Genomic DNA, 17,364 nt, shown 5'->3' on the forward strand with positions numbered 1-17,364 from the left:
GATTGTTTATAAATATATTAAAAAGCAGTGGTCCCAGAACAGATCCCTGGGATACTCCATTATTCACCATTTTCCATTGGGAAAATTTACCATTTAGCCCTACTCTCTGTTTTCTATCTTTTAACCAGTTGGCAATCCATAATAAGGCACTGCTCCTTATCCCATGACTTTTTAATTTTCTAAAATGTCTCCCATGAGGGACTTTGTCAAATGCTTTCTGGAAATCCAGATACATTATATCAATTGGCTCACCTTTATCCACATGTTTAATTATGCCCTCAAAAAATGGAGCAGACTGGTGAGGCAAGACTTCCCTTGGCTAAATCCATGTTGGCTCTGTACCATTAAACTATGCTTATCTATATGTTCAGTCATTTTGTTCTTTATGATAGTTTCTACCATTTTGCCTGGCACAGATGTCAGACTCATTGGTTTATAGTTTCCTGGATCACCATTTGAGTTCTTTTTAAATAAAATTTACATTATAATGTCTTGTTCATATAATTATGCACTAATATAATTAAAGGGCTTACAGGCAGCATGGAAGGCAAAGCCTTTCCTTTTAGTCTTTATGAGGTCAATGTTCAAAGCCATTTAAATGGATAACTTCAAGGTTATCCATCTAACTCCTAAGTTATCCATCTAACTCCATTTAAATGTTTAGTTTTGAATATTGACCTCTGTAGTATTTGGATATGACAGACTGTGGATACAATAATATTATCCAGAGGGTTGCCAGCTGTCCAGGATTGTCTACACACAGCTTGCCATACTTTTAAAAGCATTGCTTGCAATTTGTCTCTATTGTTTTGTGCATATAACACCCCTGAACTTTGCATGCATGTGCAAAATCTGACTCATGCACATTGGTGCAAACTGCGGGTAACCTCCTTGCCCCACAATACGCACATTTCAGTAAAGCAGGCTTGAAAGGCATTTTGTCATGCAATTAAATAGAACCAGAGTTGGCAGCTATAATTGTAGAATAATCAATAATCATAACATATTAAAACTAAGTATAGCTAAAACTGAAGTAGTCATTGTATCTGCTGTAAATCATTCTCATCTGAAATCCCAGCTTCATTAGATGTTGATAGACATGGCATTTCAATGACATATAGAGCTCAGAATCTTGCTATAATGATTGACTCTTCACAATATCACATATCAGCAGTTGTTAAATCCTCATTCCACATCTGTTAAATCATTTGAAGCCTTTACTTGACTCAAGCAACTTTCTTACTGCATTACAAGCTCTCATACTACAGAATTTAGATTACTGTAATTCATTCCTGCATATTCTATTCATCCATTAACAATTAATTCAAAATTCTGCTACCTGTATCTTGACAAATACTCACTTACACAAGCTCATTTCCCATGTATTATATACATTACACTACCTTCCCATTAAAGAATGTATCCAATACAAAATATTGACTATGATATTCAACTTACTAAAACAAGATTCTTTTGTCCATGTTACATCTATATAAGCCAACCAGGCAATTGAAATCGACTGATAAAAACCTGCTGGAAGTCCGTGCTATAAAAAATAGCGAGACTGGATATAACCAGGAATCGCGCTTTCTCCATTGCTGGGCCTAAACTCTGGAACCCTCTTCCAGAGTCAGTAAGAATGACCTCTGATCAAAAAATGTAAAAAGAACCTTCAAACATATTTGCTTAAACAGGCGTTTAATATCTAATATATTTTCCCTAACTTATGAAACAACATTACAACCACGAACATGATACAGACCTTCAGATACTTGAAAGGTTTTAATGATGCACAATCGACAAACCTTCTCTGTTGGAAAGATACCAGTAGAACTAGGGGTCTTGAAATAAAACTACACGGAGGACGATTGAGAACCAATGTCAATAAATACTTCTTCACAGAGAGGGTGGTGGATGCCTGGAATGCCCTTCCAGAGGAGGTGGTGAAGACAAAAACAATGAAAGAATTCAAAGGGGCATGGGATAAACTCTGTGGATCCCCCTTAAGGTTAGGGGATGGGAATGAAGAAAAGAGTGCATAGGGGTAACTTGCTGGTGTGGCGGTTTCTACCATTAACCAATAAGCCTTCATACTGTTGATGCAACTCCAGTATTATTCTCTGCTTTAACAGCAGGGGAAAAGAGGGAAAGGGGAATCAGATTCAGACAGCAATCAACAAGGACATTGAATTTTAAGGACTAGGAAAACAAATAAGCATGGGGGTAACTTGATTGTGTGGTGGATAAAGAGATTGTGTGGTGGATAAAGGGAAATTGGACTTGGACAGCAACCCACAAGGGCCCTGACTGACGGTTTGGGAAACTAAGTAAGGGGGTGACCTGAATGGCGCAGCAGATGCTACCATAAGCTTGCTGGGCAGACTGGATGGACCGTTTGGTCCTTTTCTGCCGTCATTTCTTAGTTTTTATGTTCGATTTTGTACGGTTATAGAGTTTTGATTTTATGTTACTTGTTCTTATAGATATATCTATATTGTTATTTGCTTGTTTGCTGTTGTAATTTGAGTGTTATTTTTGTAAACTGCCCTCAGCTACTCCTGTAGGAGGCATAATATAAAATAAAAGCATACTTAATTATTGTATAGGAATGTTAAAAAGGAACCACTGTGTTAGGCTGCCAAAACCCATGAGTACAGCAAGTGAGTGGAGTTCCTCCGTGTATAAGGCCCTCACTTATTTAAAGACACGAGCTTTCCAGACTGGCAAGGTTCCTTCTTGGGACATGGCCCCTTCCTTAGTGCCATCCACTCTGAACACCACAGAGTTTTCATTCAAAGGCCGGGGATTAACAGTCCTGTTTACTCTATGCTGTTGTAGCGGTGATATATTGCATAGATTTGAGCTCCCAGTTAATTTCTTAAGAACGCTCCGCATTGTGCCGAAACCAACCAGTCAGTTCCAGGCACGTCTGTGAGGCTGGGTACAGTTCACTGTGGAAGTTACTGAAGCAAAGTAAGTGGATCCAGTCCAGTCCAGAGCAGAATGTTTCGGCACACAGCCTGTCACACGCTCACATGTGTATCTGTGCTTCTACAAGCGGCAGTCACCTACCAGGCCCTTGTCCCTCTGGGACTGTTTTCTTAATGTGGGTTGCCTGAGGGGAATCAGAGCTAGAGACATGGGAAACTAACAGAAATAGTACTGCAGAGAGTGCAAAAAGAGAGTCTTTTTCTCCCCGCTCTATATTATGCCGAACACCTCAAAGAAAAGTGCCCTGTAGGGTATCCTCTTCAACATCACCAACATCTGGAACAGGAAGGTATATGCCAGATGTTTAAGGGCAAGGATCAATCTTTTGTGTAAAGAAAACTCATAAAAAAAAGGATCCCAAATCACTTTAGCAAATAACATTCCATACATTCACACTTGAAGTCCTTTCTGAGTACCAGAAAAAGAGCATTCTCAGTCACCGGTCCAACCCTATGGAACGCACTACCAGACTCACTAAGATCCATATCCAATTCTAAACATTTCAAAAAATCTTTAAACACACATTTATTTCAATCTGCATTCCATATATCACTTACTAAATAATATAATTTCATTTTTTCCTTTGTTTGCAAATGATATGGCACGACATTATTATATATTGGTTTGTTTTATATTAATTAATTTTATTTTTTAGTTATTTATTTTTCTATTAACCATTTTTTGTAATTTTATACTTTTTATAATTCTACGTTTTTTAATTTCTTTCTGTTTACACTTATTTTATTCAGTTATGTAAACTGTCTTGATTAAACATTGTTTGTAAAAACGGTATACAAATACTTTAAAATAAATAAAAGTGTAAATGGAAATAATACATGATAATAATGTGTTAAACAGCCACACACACACTCACACACCATGCCTTTCTCCCTTGAGTGTGGCAACCTTTAACGTGTATAACATTGGCTCACATAAAGAGCAAGAAAAGAGGCTCTCCTGGTGCTAAAAGATGTTCCAGCAGAAGCTCTTTTCTTACAAGGAACCCGGGTGAATACAACGAATGATGCGTTCTTATGTAGAAGGGAAGGGCTCCTAGCTCCATCTTTCTGGTTTCTTTTGATCAGCAGGCAGTGATGGTGAGTCCTTACTGTTCAAAGGATATGATGTAATGTGCCAGATATTAGTGGATGTTAGAACTGGAAGATGCCTCATGCCAGATGTTAAAATTAAAGAATTAGAATATAAATTCATAAATATCTATGGACCACAAAGCACAGTGGAAAGTAAAACCCGCTTTCTGCAATTAAGCCTTCCCTACATAGAGCAGGAGTTTTAGTAATTGCAGATGAACTGTATTTCACGTGTTCAGGACAGAGGTAATAAGCAGGATTGTCTTCAATATAACTCACAGTATCTACATTTTGGGGGTAATTTTCAAACTGGATTTTAGTGCAGGACCGATCATTTCCTGCAGAGGCTGCCCGGGTCGGCGACATCTGATTTGGTTTCCCGGACCTGCAGCGGTGACCGGAACGCTGCCCTGACAACAGGTGAAGGCGCCGAAGATTCCCTGAATAGAAGGTGCCCTGTGGTGTGCCACCTCCGGCGCGCGTTGCCAAAGCCACGTGCCAAAGGGGGTGCACCCTTGTCTCAATTTGGCTCCCTTTTGACTGCCTTCCTTTGGGCCTTAGTTTTCTTAACTTCTTTTCCTTAAACTGGGTAAGAGAAGAGGCAGTGTTCAATCTGACCCAGCTTCTTCAAATCCTCAACAGCAGACTATTCCTCAGATGATGTCTGGAATTCCAGGGCCATCGGGATTTAGCTCAGGTTCCCTTGTTGCTGGCTGCACATCTGGAGCAGTGCTGGGCCAACTAGAGGTAGACACCTCCTTGAGTCCTGAGCATCGCACTCCTCCCTCTGTACTGGTATTTTCAGGGGCCCCTTGTTGTCTGGAAGCCATGTAATTGACTGAAACATCTTCTTATTCTCCGGTGGATACAATTCTGCAGAAGCCTACTAATATCAGTCTCAAAGATGTTTGGCATGCCATAGTCCTTATGGAAAAGGCAGTAAGTAAATGTATGGATGATTTTGATTCCTCTATGAATTCCTTAACGGGGCAAGTTTCTGCCTCTCAAACATCTGTTGGTGAACATAGAAAAAGATTAACAACTTTGGAAGCTCTTGATCTACTTGTACAAGAGCTTAAAATGGCTTCTATTAAAGACAGTTCCAGTGTGCATAGACGTCTTGAATTTTTTGAAAACAGATAGTGATCTTTGAATCTCCGCCTGTTAAATTTTCTTTTTATTTTCTTGTTTTCTGCATGTGAGCTTATTGCCAAATATTTCAAAGATGTATTATGCATTTCTGAAGAACATATGCCCTCTTTGTCCAAAGTTTACTATGTTTTTCCTAAGAAGGTTTCTGGAGCTAGAGATAATGTTGAGGCTTCTTAAGTTTCCTTAGGATCATTTAATTTGCCTAAATTCTTAGAGAGCTCGGATGATAAAATATATGAGAGGGCTACCTTACCTTATTAATTCAATGTTCTTCTGAGAATGAAAAAAATGTGATTATGAAATTGTTTTTTTTCTAATAGGAATGCTCTTTTTATGACAGACTCAGAGTAGAAGAAAGGCCTAGCTTCAGTTAAGGCCTCTGTTCTTGGTTTGGGTGGAGAATTTTTTCTTTATTATCCTTCTAAATGTTCCATGAAATTGGATGGGAATAGGTTCATTTTTTATGAGCCTAATCAATTAAGGGAGTTATTGGATAGAAGAATTACTATGGCACCTTCATCTACTCTGGAGTGATCGATTAGATGATTTAAGCAGTCGTATTCTTCTTATTTCTTCAATTTAAGTTGGTTCTGGGGTTCTGCACCCCATTGTGTTTTAGTATAGACTATTTGTGGTTATTTGTTATTACTTTGTATATTCTCCTTTTATTTGTCTGTTTTCTGTAAAGCTTTGCTGCTTGATATTTTTATTGAAAAGATATAAACAGTTAAAACAAAAAACTGGGTTTTACGTGTAAATGCAGTTTACCCGTGTAAGTGAGCTTTTGTAAACTGCTACTTATATGCAAGTGATTCTTTTTGAAAATTACCTCAAATAGGTGGGAAATGAAACATGAAATCAAAGGCTTTTTAAGAAGGCAGCAAAATTAGTCACTGTTCAAAGTATAAAAGGTTTTCTTTAATTACTTAATTCTATCTCTTGTTTCATTTTTATACCATTTTTTCATATTTTTTAATCATTCATTTCTTTCATGTTTAAGAATTTGTTTTTAGGTTTCATGTTATTGTTTTATTTATATATGGATTTATTTACCATTATTGTTTATTCATATTTTATGGTTTTATGATTGATAATGTGCTGTTCAGTTGTGTTTGCCTACTATTAAGCTATTTTATTTTTCTATGCTTTCATTGTAAATTGATTTGACTTAATGGAGCAAGACAAAAGCAATTAATCAAGTCAAATAAATAATAAAAATAAAAGATCCCTGTCAACAAGAATAAACTATGCTGGGCTTTTTATGAGATACAGAAAGAGGAAGAAATAAATCCAGAATATGAAAGTGCAATTAAAGAGGAAATAAGGTCCTTACAGTAGGACCATGTCACTTCCCTGAAACATAAGGGGGGATGTGGTACAACAGGCATCTTTAATCCAGACCTGTATGAGCAGTATAACGAGAAAAGGCAGAGACGAGTGGTCTCAGAGATATGGGGGCGGATTTTCAGAGCCCTGCTCGCCGGTGCGCCTATGTTCAATAGGCCTACCGGCGCGCGCAGACCCCGGGACTCGCGTAAGTCCCGGGGTTTGGCGAGGGGGGCGTGTCGGGGGCGTGTCGGGGCGGGCCCGGTCGGCGCGGCGTTTTGGGGGCAGGCCCAGGGGCGTGGTTAAGGCCCGGGGCGGTCCGGGGGCATGGCCGTGCCCTCCGTACCCGCCCCCAGGTCGCGTCCCGGCGCGCTAGCGGCCTGCTGGCGTGCGGGGATTTACGTCTCCCTCCGGGAGGCGTAAATCCCCCGACAAAGGTAAGGGGGGGCTTTAGACAGGGCCGGGCGGGTGGGTTAGGTAGGGGAAGGGAGGGGAAGGTGAGGGGAGGGCAAAAGAAAGTTCCCTCCGAGGCCGCTCCGATTTCGGAGCGGCCTCGGAGGGAACGGGAGTAGGCTGCGCGGCTCGGCACGCGCCGGCTATACAGAATCGATAGCCTTGCGCACGCCGATCCAGGATTTTAGCGGCTACGCGCGTATCTACTAAAATCCCGCGTACTTTTGCTTGCGCCTGATGCGCCAGCAAAAGTACTCCAATTCGCGCGGTTTGAAAATCTACCCCATGGAATGGAGCCCAAGTTATTGTAAGTGATCCACAGAGATGCTTAACTGGGTCGTCTCTTTTTATGTTTAAAGGAAAAAATATCAGAGTGAAACTGAGGTTTTTGTCTGCCCTCTGGAAATTTCCCAAATAGATTCATATGGACGTCAAGCATTAATCTTATCGATAGTTGTATCAGAGGTGCAGGGAACTATTAAATCTTTGGATAGCAAGAAATCAACAGGTTCTGATAGGCTTACATCTGAAGTCTATATTTTCTTTTCAGACATTAGTCCAGTTCTAGCCAAGGTATATAATGCAACAATAAGTGAGGAACTAATCACTAAGGGGTCAATTTTAAAAGCTGCATGTGCACATCCATATGCGCGCGTGCGCGATCATTTTATAACACGCGCATGTCGGCACATGCACGGTGGATTTTAACATCTGAGCGCACGTATGCGAGCGGCCCGTGACTCGCGCACGCAGGGGGGTGGGATTTTTCGAAGTATATACAGCAACGCCATCAGGCCTTTGCCCAATTCCCTCCCAGTCCACTCCAATTAAGGAGCAGACTAGAAAGGAACTTTCCTTTACCTCTACCTACCCTTCCTCCCTTTTCCCCTCTCCACCCCGACCCCTAAACTAACCCTATCTATCCCCTTTTTTTTTTTATTTTCATACTTACTGCTCCTCAGGAACAGAAGTAAACTCTGTGCGCCAGCGTGTACTTCCCTGGGACAGGGACTAATCACGCTGTCCCGGTCTGCCCCTCCCCTCCCTGCCCAGACCACGCCCCCAGGCCCTCCCCTTTTTCAGTGCCTGGCACTTCTGCGTGTAACAGGGATTATGCGCATGGCCTGGCCCGTTCTAAAATGCTTGCGGTGTGCGCAAGGCTAGCCACACACATAACCCCCAGTTTTTATGCGTGCGGCCCTTTTAAAATCGTGCCTTTTGGAAAATATTGTATAAAAAAAAGGTGACAGTCAATACATTAAGAACTGGCGATATATAGCACTAGCTAAAATTCTGTGTTACAGGTTAGGATGTACAGCCAAAGATCTTGTGGATTTCAGGGGCACGAATATTGGTCATTCACTTATTAGTATGGGAGAAATTTCTGAACAAGGTAAGAAGGGCTCATTAGCTGGATATGTGGTTACTTTAGACCAAGAGAAAGCTTTGATAGGGTGAACCATAGCTACCTTTCTAGTTTATTATTAAAATATAGCATTCCAGAGCAATTTGGGGTAGATTTTCAAATGTGCGCGCACACATGTTATAAAATTGGGGGTCAGCACGCACAAGGGAGTGCACAATTGTGCACCTTGCGCGCGCCAAGCCGCACTGCCTTCCCCTGTTCCCTCCCAGGCCGCTCTGAAATCGGGGCGGCTTCATAGGGAACTTCCCTACCCCCTCACCCCAACTTACCTTCCCCTACCTCCCCCGCCCTTTCCCCCTACCTTTTTCTTCTTCCTTTTTTTGTTTCCAAGTTGCGCGCACTGGCCAACTGCCAGCGCGCGATCCCCGGCACTGCGGCAAATGGCCGCTGTGCCAGGAACCTCTGATCCTGCCCCCACCCGTCCCTGAACCGCCCCTTTAGTAAAGCCCCGGGACTTAGACGTGTCCCGGGGCTTTACGTGCGTCGCTGGGCCTTTATAAAATAGGCCCGGCGCGCATAGGGCTTTTAAAATCAGCCCCTTTGTGAACTGGATAAAGATTCTTTACTAGAAAGCAGAAAGTCAACCAATAGTTAATGGTTGACTAGGCAAACCCTTTCCCATTTAGTCAGGGTGAGGCAGGGATGTCAACTTAACCCTTTACTGTTTGTATTTCTAATTGACCCCCTACTTCATTACATTAATAAAACTAGATGCATGTAGGTGATACATAAAGGAAAAAAATAACCCTTGCTATAATTACATGATATTAGGTTCCATCTTAGCACCCAGGAAAGAGATCTAGGCGTCCTAGTGGATAACACATTGAAATAGTCGGTTCAGTGTGCTGCAGCAGTCAAAAAAGCAAACAGAAGGTTGGTAATTATTAGAAAGGGAATGGTGAATAAAACAGAAAATGTCATAATGCCTCTGTATCGCTCCATGGTGAGACCACACCTTGAATACTGTGTGCAGTTCTGGTAGCTGCATCTCAGAAAAGATATAGTTGCACTGAAGAAAGTGCAGAGAAGGGCGACCAAAAAGATAAGGGGCATGGAACGGATCCCTTATGAGGAAAGGCTGAAGAGGTTAGGGCTGTTCAGCTTGGGAGGTGTCATGCTGGATGCCGGGGCACTGCGGAATGAGCGTGGCTAGAGTCAGTGGAGGGAGTGCTGGGAGAGTCCTGTATTTACACAGCAGCTCAGCTTTGCGCTGGACTGATTCCTGCTGCAGTGTTTACTCACCCCACAGTTTACAAATATTACATCGCTCAAGATAGGCAGCTAGCCTCCTCCAGGCCCAGTACAATCAGCAAGAAAGAGATCCCACTGGACTCTGCAGTGGCAGTTCTGAGCCCCAGTCCTCCCTTTGGCCAGTGTTTCACTGCAGTCTTGAGCCCAACTCTTCCCCATCTTTTCCCATCCCCAGCACAACTCCTCTCATCATTCATGAGAAATTGGAGCCTCTCTTTATATACGGAATTGTCTGATGCAGCTCGATTTGCTAACAGGGCCCCTCAGCACACACTCCACCAACGACAGGCGCTCTCTCTCCATCTACGTCAGAACTGGAAAACACACATTAATGAAATTGGCAAAATAATGAAGACAGAATCCAGGAAGTGAGTGTTGCATTATCTTGGGGCCAGCAAACGAAGAGGATCTGCAGAACGGCTTTTCTCCACAAAGAAGGAACAGCTAGCAGCAGCAGCAGCAGCAGCGAAGGAGGAATCACCCATGGACCCTGACTGCCTATTCTGCATGTGTGTATGTGTGAACGGGAGGCTGCTTGGAAAGAGTGAGTATGTGAATGGGAAACTGTCTATAATGGGGGGATGTGTGTCTGTGTGTATGTGTAAGTGAATGGGAATGGGAACCTGCCTGGGATGGGTGTGTGTGGAAATGGGAGGCTGCCTGGGATGGGTGTGTGTGGAAATGGGAGGCTGCATGGGATGAGAAGGGTGTGTGTGTGTGCGCGTGTGTGTATGTGTGAGTGAATGGGAGCCTGCCTCGGATGGGTGTGTGTGGAAATGGGAGGCTGCCTGGGATGAGAAGGATATGTGTGTGCGTGTGTGAATGTGTGAGTGAATGGGAGCCTGCCTGGGATGGGTGTGTGAATAGGAGCCTGCCTGGGATGGGTGTGTGTGGAAATGGGAGGCTGCCTGGGATGAGAAGGGTGATTGTGTGTGTGTGTGTGTGTGTATGTGTGAGACTGAGAACCTTTCTGGGATTTGGTTGGATGTGAATGGGAGCCTGTCTGGCATATGTTCAATGTATTAGACAAAGGAAACGCCTGATTTCCTGCAGTTTTTGGATGAATGTAAACCGATGTGATATGTAAAATCGAACACTGGTATAGAAAAAAAAAATAAATAAATAAAATAAATATGTGGGTGTAAATGGTAGCTTGTCTAGAGGGTGTGTGTGTATGTGAGAGAGAGAGAGAGAGAAAGACAGAAAGAGAGAGAATGGGAGCTGCCTGGGGTGTGTGTGTGTGTGAGAAAGTGTCGGCCCTACAAAATTCATTTTGAAAAAATTGTTTGAAATATATGACCAGGAGACTATTGGTGGTGTTGGTTTATTCCTGCTAAGTTCCTGATTTCTTTTGGTTTGGGCTAGTGTGACTGGGCTGCAGGTAGATTCCAACCTGCCAGCAGCTGAAGTGAAGATGAGGGCCTGATGCTGCTGATAGATCCCAACCAGAGAAGAGTTAGGGATGCCTGCGGGTTTGTCCAAGAGGGAGCGCATGTGTGTAGGAGCTTGTGTGTGTGCGTATATATAAGAAAGAGAGGAAAACGTTTGTGCATCCCACTCCCACTAATCCATGACAATCCAAGGGTGACTGGAAATCAAAAGTTTCCAGGTATGTAGTGTGAATTTTTAAAATCCTTTTTAGTTTTATTTTTCAGGTGTTATTTGCTGATCTGAAATATTTTATTGGTGTTTGGGACATTTAAAAAAACTTGTATGAGTTTTTAATTATTTGATCATCAGCTTTTTTAAAATAATATTAATATGATTTTAGTATTATGATTATGTGTTTATTTTATTTCTTGAATTTATTGTTTGGTGTTTGAGGAATGGTGATGGTTCTGTTTTTTCATTGTTGCACTGCACAGAGAGTCTGGCTTCTTGCAGTTTCCCATTCAGTTTTTCTCTGCGTGTTTGTATTTCTATTTTATGATTGCTCTTTTCTGTATTTGGTGAGGGTCTGCTTATGTTCTGCATGTGTGACTGAGGTGAGGCATTCTCCTAATAGGAAGTGTATTGGTGTTTTAGGGCTTTCAGAGGGTCAGGCCCACACCAAACACACATCACAATAGGCCTAATACCATATGGGTCCCAAATATCTTTTTTGCAGGGATTTCTGGTTGGCATCACAGCAGTGCATGTAAATATAATGGAAGGGATATTTTTACCTCAGAATTCTGTACTGTGATATTTTTCATGTACAATATAAATGCATAACTCTTAACTGTGTTTTTTTTTGGGGGGGGGGGGGGGGGCACACGTTGTGCAAGGCTATAACACTCATCTAGGGCACCTAATACCCATGGCTGGTGCAAGGGTTTGGGGGAGGGGTTGTTTTTAAAGTTTGTATCACTGAAGGGAGCTGGGCTTTTTCTTTTTTTGGGTGGGCCTGGGATAGAGAATGAATGAATGAGGGGGGGCAGCACAGCACAGGGCAGCAAACAAGCTTGCACCGGCCCTGTGGCGTCTTCTTGCTATGTTCAGTAGCTTTGAAGCCATCACTGAGTGAATGTACGGCAGAGGAACTGAAAAGATCCCTGCCTGTTTCACTTAATTGCTTTAAAGTTTAGTTGATGCTTTGTCAGTGCAAGTAGAAGTGGAGGCTCCCAACTATTTCTTCTTTGCATCCTTGCCCGTAGGGTTTAAGGTGATCATAAATATGGCCATCATGCCCCTACTTGCAACTCCCCATCATTTGACTGGTGTGCACTGGCAAAACAAAACTCAGAAGATCTTCCATTCTCATAGCCCATGGCTTGTCTGCCAGGGGAGGGAGAGTCTCAGCATTAAGCTTAGTGAGAGAGAGAGTTGAAAGGTTTGGTGAGGAAGGCTGGTGGAAGAGCATTGGGATGTGGCATGTCTCAGAGGGAGAAAGGTAAGAGCTGGAGGTGAAGGATGGATGAAAATGGTTCCCTGACGAATAATAGGTAGGAAGGTGAAGGGCCGTGCACAATGGCTCCCTGATAAGAGCCAGACGGTAGGGAGTAAAGAGAGAAATGCTGCATGATAGCTCTCTATTGAGAAGTGAACAGAGGCGGTGATGATGGCTCCCTGATGAGAATTGGAAAGGAAGCAGTAAGGACAGACGTCAAGCTGGTGGCTAATCTTTTAGTAAACAAATTAGTATACAGTATACAGTGACTTGATAGATAAATGCTTGTCCTAGCAGTATAAGGCTCGTCTCCCATGCTCCTCCCAGGAGGGAGAGGAGACTCTGAAGAGAGCCACTGAAACCTGATACCACATGGGGAGAACTAGAAATTCTCAATCCTCTCCTGTGGAGAAGAGAGGGAGTTAATGCCATGTCATAGGTTAAACTGTTTCATTAGTAAATATTGGGGTTGGGCGACCTAATACACCTTGAGAACTAACCCGATGCTAGATAGGAGAGAAAGATTATTTATTTATTTATTTATTTTTTGTTTTTTATATACCGATCTTCTTGCATTGGATGCAAATCAAACCGGTTTACAGTAAAACAATTCAACTTGCCAAGTAGCATTACATGGAACAAAGAACATGGAACAATATAATAGTGCTTGCGAGCATTACATAGAATACTAGTAACAAATTAAACATTTAAACCTTTAGAAACCATTGGTGACAATTCTTATAGCGAATTTGATTAAATGTGCCTTAAATGATAAAACGGAAAAAAAAGGGGAAAAGATTGACTGGGTTTACACGAAGAAAGGGATAGGGAGGAGGGGCAAAAGAAAGAAGGTGTAAAATAGGAAGGATATAGGGTGAATTTATAACAAATAGAATCAATTAAGGATGTCGTGGGTAGTATAGGTTGGGTCTTCAAGGAAATGCCTGACTAAATAGCCATGTTTTCAGTTTTTTCTTGAATGAGATCTGGCAGGAGTCTTGTCTGAGTTCTGGTGGGAGGGTGTTCCAAAGGGTAGGGCCTGCAGTGGATAGTGCCCTGTTACTTCGCGAGGATTTGGCTTGAGGGACGAATAGGGTGCCTTGGTAAGCTTTCCTGATCGGTCTCTTGGATTTGTGGGTGCGTAGCTGAAATGTGATATCCATTGGGGCTGAGTTGTGTAAAGATTTATGCATGATGGTTAGAATTTTGTATAGAATTCTATGTTTGATCGGTAGCAAATGGAGGATGTATAGGATAGGTGTGATGTGGTCTCTTTTTTTAGAGTTGGTCAAGATCCTGGCCACAGAGTTCTGTAGCATCTGTAGAGGCTTAATGGTGGTAGCTGGAAGACCAAGTAGTAGAGAGTTACAGTAGTCAATTTTTGTAAGGATGATTGATTGTAGAACCAGGCGGAAGTCTTGAAAATGTAGTAGTGGTTTTAGCTTTTTCAGAACTTGTAGTTTGAAGTAGCATTCTTTTGTCGTGTTGTTTACAAATTTTTTCATGTTGATCTGATTATCAATGAGCACTCCTAAGTCTCTTACGAAGGTTGAGTTTTTGAGGTTGTTCGATAAAGTTGATGTGGGGTTGGGGGGAGAGTTGAAGACTATTTGTTGTTGACCATTTACGGGTGAGGCTGTATCTCTAGACAAAAGGTTATCTTCCTGAGAGATGATGAGGTATTCCGTCTTGTCTTTGTTGATTACTAGATTGAGTTTGGTGAGGAGGGCGCTGATTTCAAGAAAGCAATTCTCCCAGAAGATTAAAGAATTTTGTAGGGATTTCTTAATAGGGATGAGAATTTGGACGTCGTCCGCATAAATAAAGTGTTTGATTTTCAGCTTAGAAAGGAGGAGGCAGAGCGGTAGCAGATAAATGTTAAATAGGGTAGGGGAGAGGGAAGAGCCTTGAGGGACTCCCAGGTTTGAACTGATAGATTGTGATTCTTTGTTATTGATTTTTACCTTAAATGATCTATTGCTGAGGAAAGAGCGGAACCAGTCTAGGGCTGTGCCTGAGATGCCAATCTCAGCTAATTGGTTGAGAAGGATTGAATGGTTAACCGTGTCGAAAGCCGCCGACAGGTCGAGGAGAATAAGTAAGTGTGGTTGTCTTTTTTCTGAGCTCAGTAGGATGGAATCCATGAATGAAATCAGAAGGGATTCTGTGTTTCGGGATTTACGAAATCTGTATTGCGACGGAGCCAGTATAGTATTATCTTCCAGGTAGTCTGTGAGTTGTTTATTTACTATTTTTTCGATGATCTTGGCGATGAAGGGTAAGTTGGCTATAGGACGGAAGTTGGATGGATCATCTGTTGACAAATTAGATTTTTTTAGTAGAGGTTTCAGTATGGCTTGCTTGAGAGAGTCGGGCACTTGACCTTGAGTAAGTGAGCAGTTGATGATTTCCGCGATGGGTTTCGCTATGGTGTTTGGAATTGAGATGAGAAGGTTTGATGGGATGGTGTCTAGTGGGTGAGAGGAGGGTTTGAGTTTCTTTAGGATATTCATAACTTCAAGAGAAGAAGTAGTCTCAAAGGATTCTAGACTATAGTTCTGATGTGATCTTGTGGTTTGCGAAGTTGGAGTAAGTGGTATGGGGGTGGAGAAGTGTTTGGTGAGATTTATGATTTTTTTCTCAAAGAAGGTGGCGAGTTCTGAGGCTTTGGAGAGAGCTTGATCGTCTGGAATGGAAGGAGGAGAGGGTTTGGTGAGGGCGGAGACGTATGAGAAAAGAGCTTTAGAGTCAAAGATAAAGTGGTGAATTTTTTTAGCGAAAAAGTCTCTCTTTGTTTTGAGTATGGTGTTCCTGTATTTGTTGAGTGTGCCCTTGTAGCTTGCTAGTGTTGTAGTTGAGGGATTTCTGTGCCAGATGTGTTCTTTGTTTCTGAGCTCTGATTTGATGGACTTCAGTTCCGGGGTGAACCAAGGTTTTCTGTTGTCCTGGGCTTTGTGAAGCACCTTGGTAGTTAGTGGGCAGGTTTGGTCTGCGATTTTGTTGGTAATCGCGTGCCAAGACGTGATGGCTGAGTTCACATCAGAGAGGTCGAGCTGTGGTAGTTCCTTATCAAGATGATTGGATATGACTTCAGTGGAGCAGGGTTTCCTGAACCGGATCGTAGTTTTGGGGAATGGAAGGGGCAATGAGACAGCTGTCTTAAGGACTGTTGAGATGATTAGGTGGTCCGACCAGGGTACTGGTGTACAGGTTGGATGGGATGAGAGAGAGATGCCTTCGTTCACGAACATCAAATCCAATGTATGGCCTGCTTTGTGAGTTGGGTTATCAATGATCTGATTGAAACCCAAGTGTTTGAGTGCGGATAGGAAGGATTCGCAGTTATTGGAACGTTTGTTCAGGTCTACATGTAAGTTAAAGTCTCCTATGATTAGTGCAGGGGAGTCATAGTTGATGTGTTTAGTTATGTATTCAATCAAAGGAGATGGGTCGGCTTCTAGTTTTCCTGGTGGGGCATAGATCAGGCATATTTGGAGCTGTTTGGATTTGAAGTAAGCAACTTCCAGGTTCGAGATAGAGTGGGATTGTTGAAGGGTTATCTTCAGGTGTTTCTTCGCTGCGAGAAGTAGGCCGCCTCCTCTTTTCTTGGGTCTGGGGATCGAGAAGATATCGTAGGTTGAAGTGGGGAGTTGGTTTATGAGTACTGAGTCCGTGGGTTTTAACCAGGTTTCTGTGATGGCACAGATGTCCGGGCTAGCTTCTGAAAGATAATCATTTAGAATGTGTGCTTTTTTAGAAAGAGATTGGGCGTTGAATAAAGTCAAAGAGAATAGAGAGAGGCCTAGTAGTTGTGTGAGTGGTGAAATGATGATAGGGATTAGTCTCTTCTGTTGGATGAGATGACTCTGTGGAGGTTTTTCCTTGTATCTAAAGTGATTGTTAATTATGGGGATAGTATAAGAGTACATTTTGTGAGAGAAAGCCTTAGACCAGCTGATAGAATGCGAGATTGAAGGGTTGTGGGGGCCAGAAGGGAGCGCAGCTGCTCTACCGGGCTGCACTAAGGGGCGCATAAAGGGGCAGGCCCCTTTGTCGCGCTCCTTCGGTGCGTGACGCCCGGCGCGTGGCGCCTGAAGAGAGTGCCTGGGTTTAAAACCCCAGAAGAGGCCTCCTTATTGGTCCCCGGGCTTCCCTCCTCCGATTGGTGGATTCTCGGGGAGGAGGAGGAGCCCGAAGACTGTGGGGAGCGTCGAGACGGTGCGGCAAGCCTCGTGGCCGGTGGGGGAGACGTTGGAGGAGGTAAGGGTATTTTTACAGGCCTTACCCCGACGGGCTCTCGCGCCGGCTGCGCAGGCCGTGGCTCCCACCCCTTTCCGGTCGCGTCTCCGGGTTTCGCCGGGTCCAGGCGCGCGAAGAAGAGGGCGCCTGAAGAGAGTGCAGGGGTTTAAAACCCCAGAAGAGGCCTCCTTATTGGTCCCCGGGCTTCCCTCCTTCGATTGGTGGATTCTCGGGGAGGAGGAGGAGCCCGAAGACTGTGGGGAGCGTCGAGACGGTGCGGCAAGCCTCGTGGCCATTATAAAATGGTGCAGTGGTGAATTATGCCACCAGGGCCGATGCAAAGGTATTAGGCACCCTGGGTGAACCTTACAGCCTGCCACCTCCTCCCCCCTCCATCCCGACCTTCTCACACACAATTTAAAATAACACATTTATAATAAGAGATTTTACTCGAAAAAGGATAGTCTGAGGTAAAAATGTAATATACATGTTGTGATAGTTACATGCACTGCTATGATGTCAAACAGAAAGCTCTGCAAAAAAGACACTTGTAATCCATATGGCAT

Source organism: Rhinatrema bivittatum, chromosome 17, assembly GCF_901001135.1.
Source record: "Rhinatrema bivittatum chromosome 17, aRhiBiv1.1, whole genome shotgun sequence".
Classification (NCBI taxonomy): domain Eukaryota; kingdom Metazoa; phylum Chordata; class Amphibia; order Gymnophiona; family Rhinatrematidae; genus Rhinatrema; species Rhinatrema bivittatum.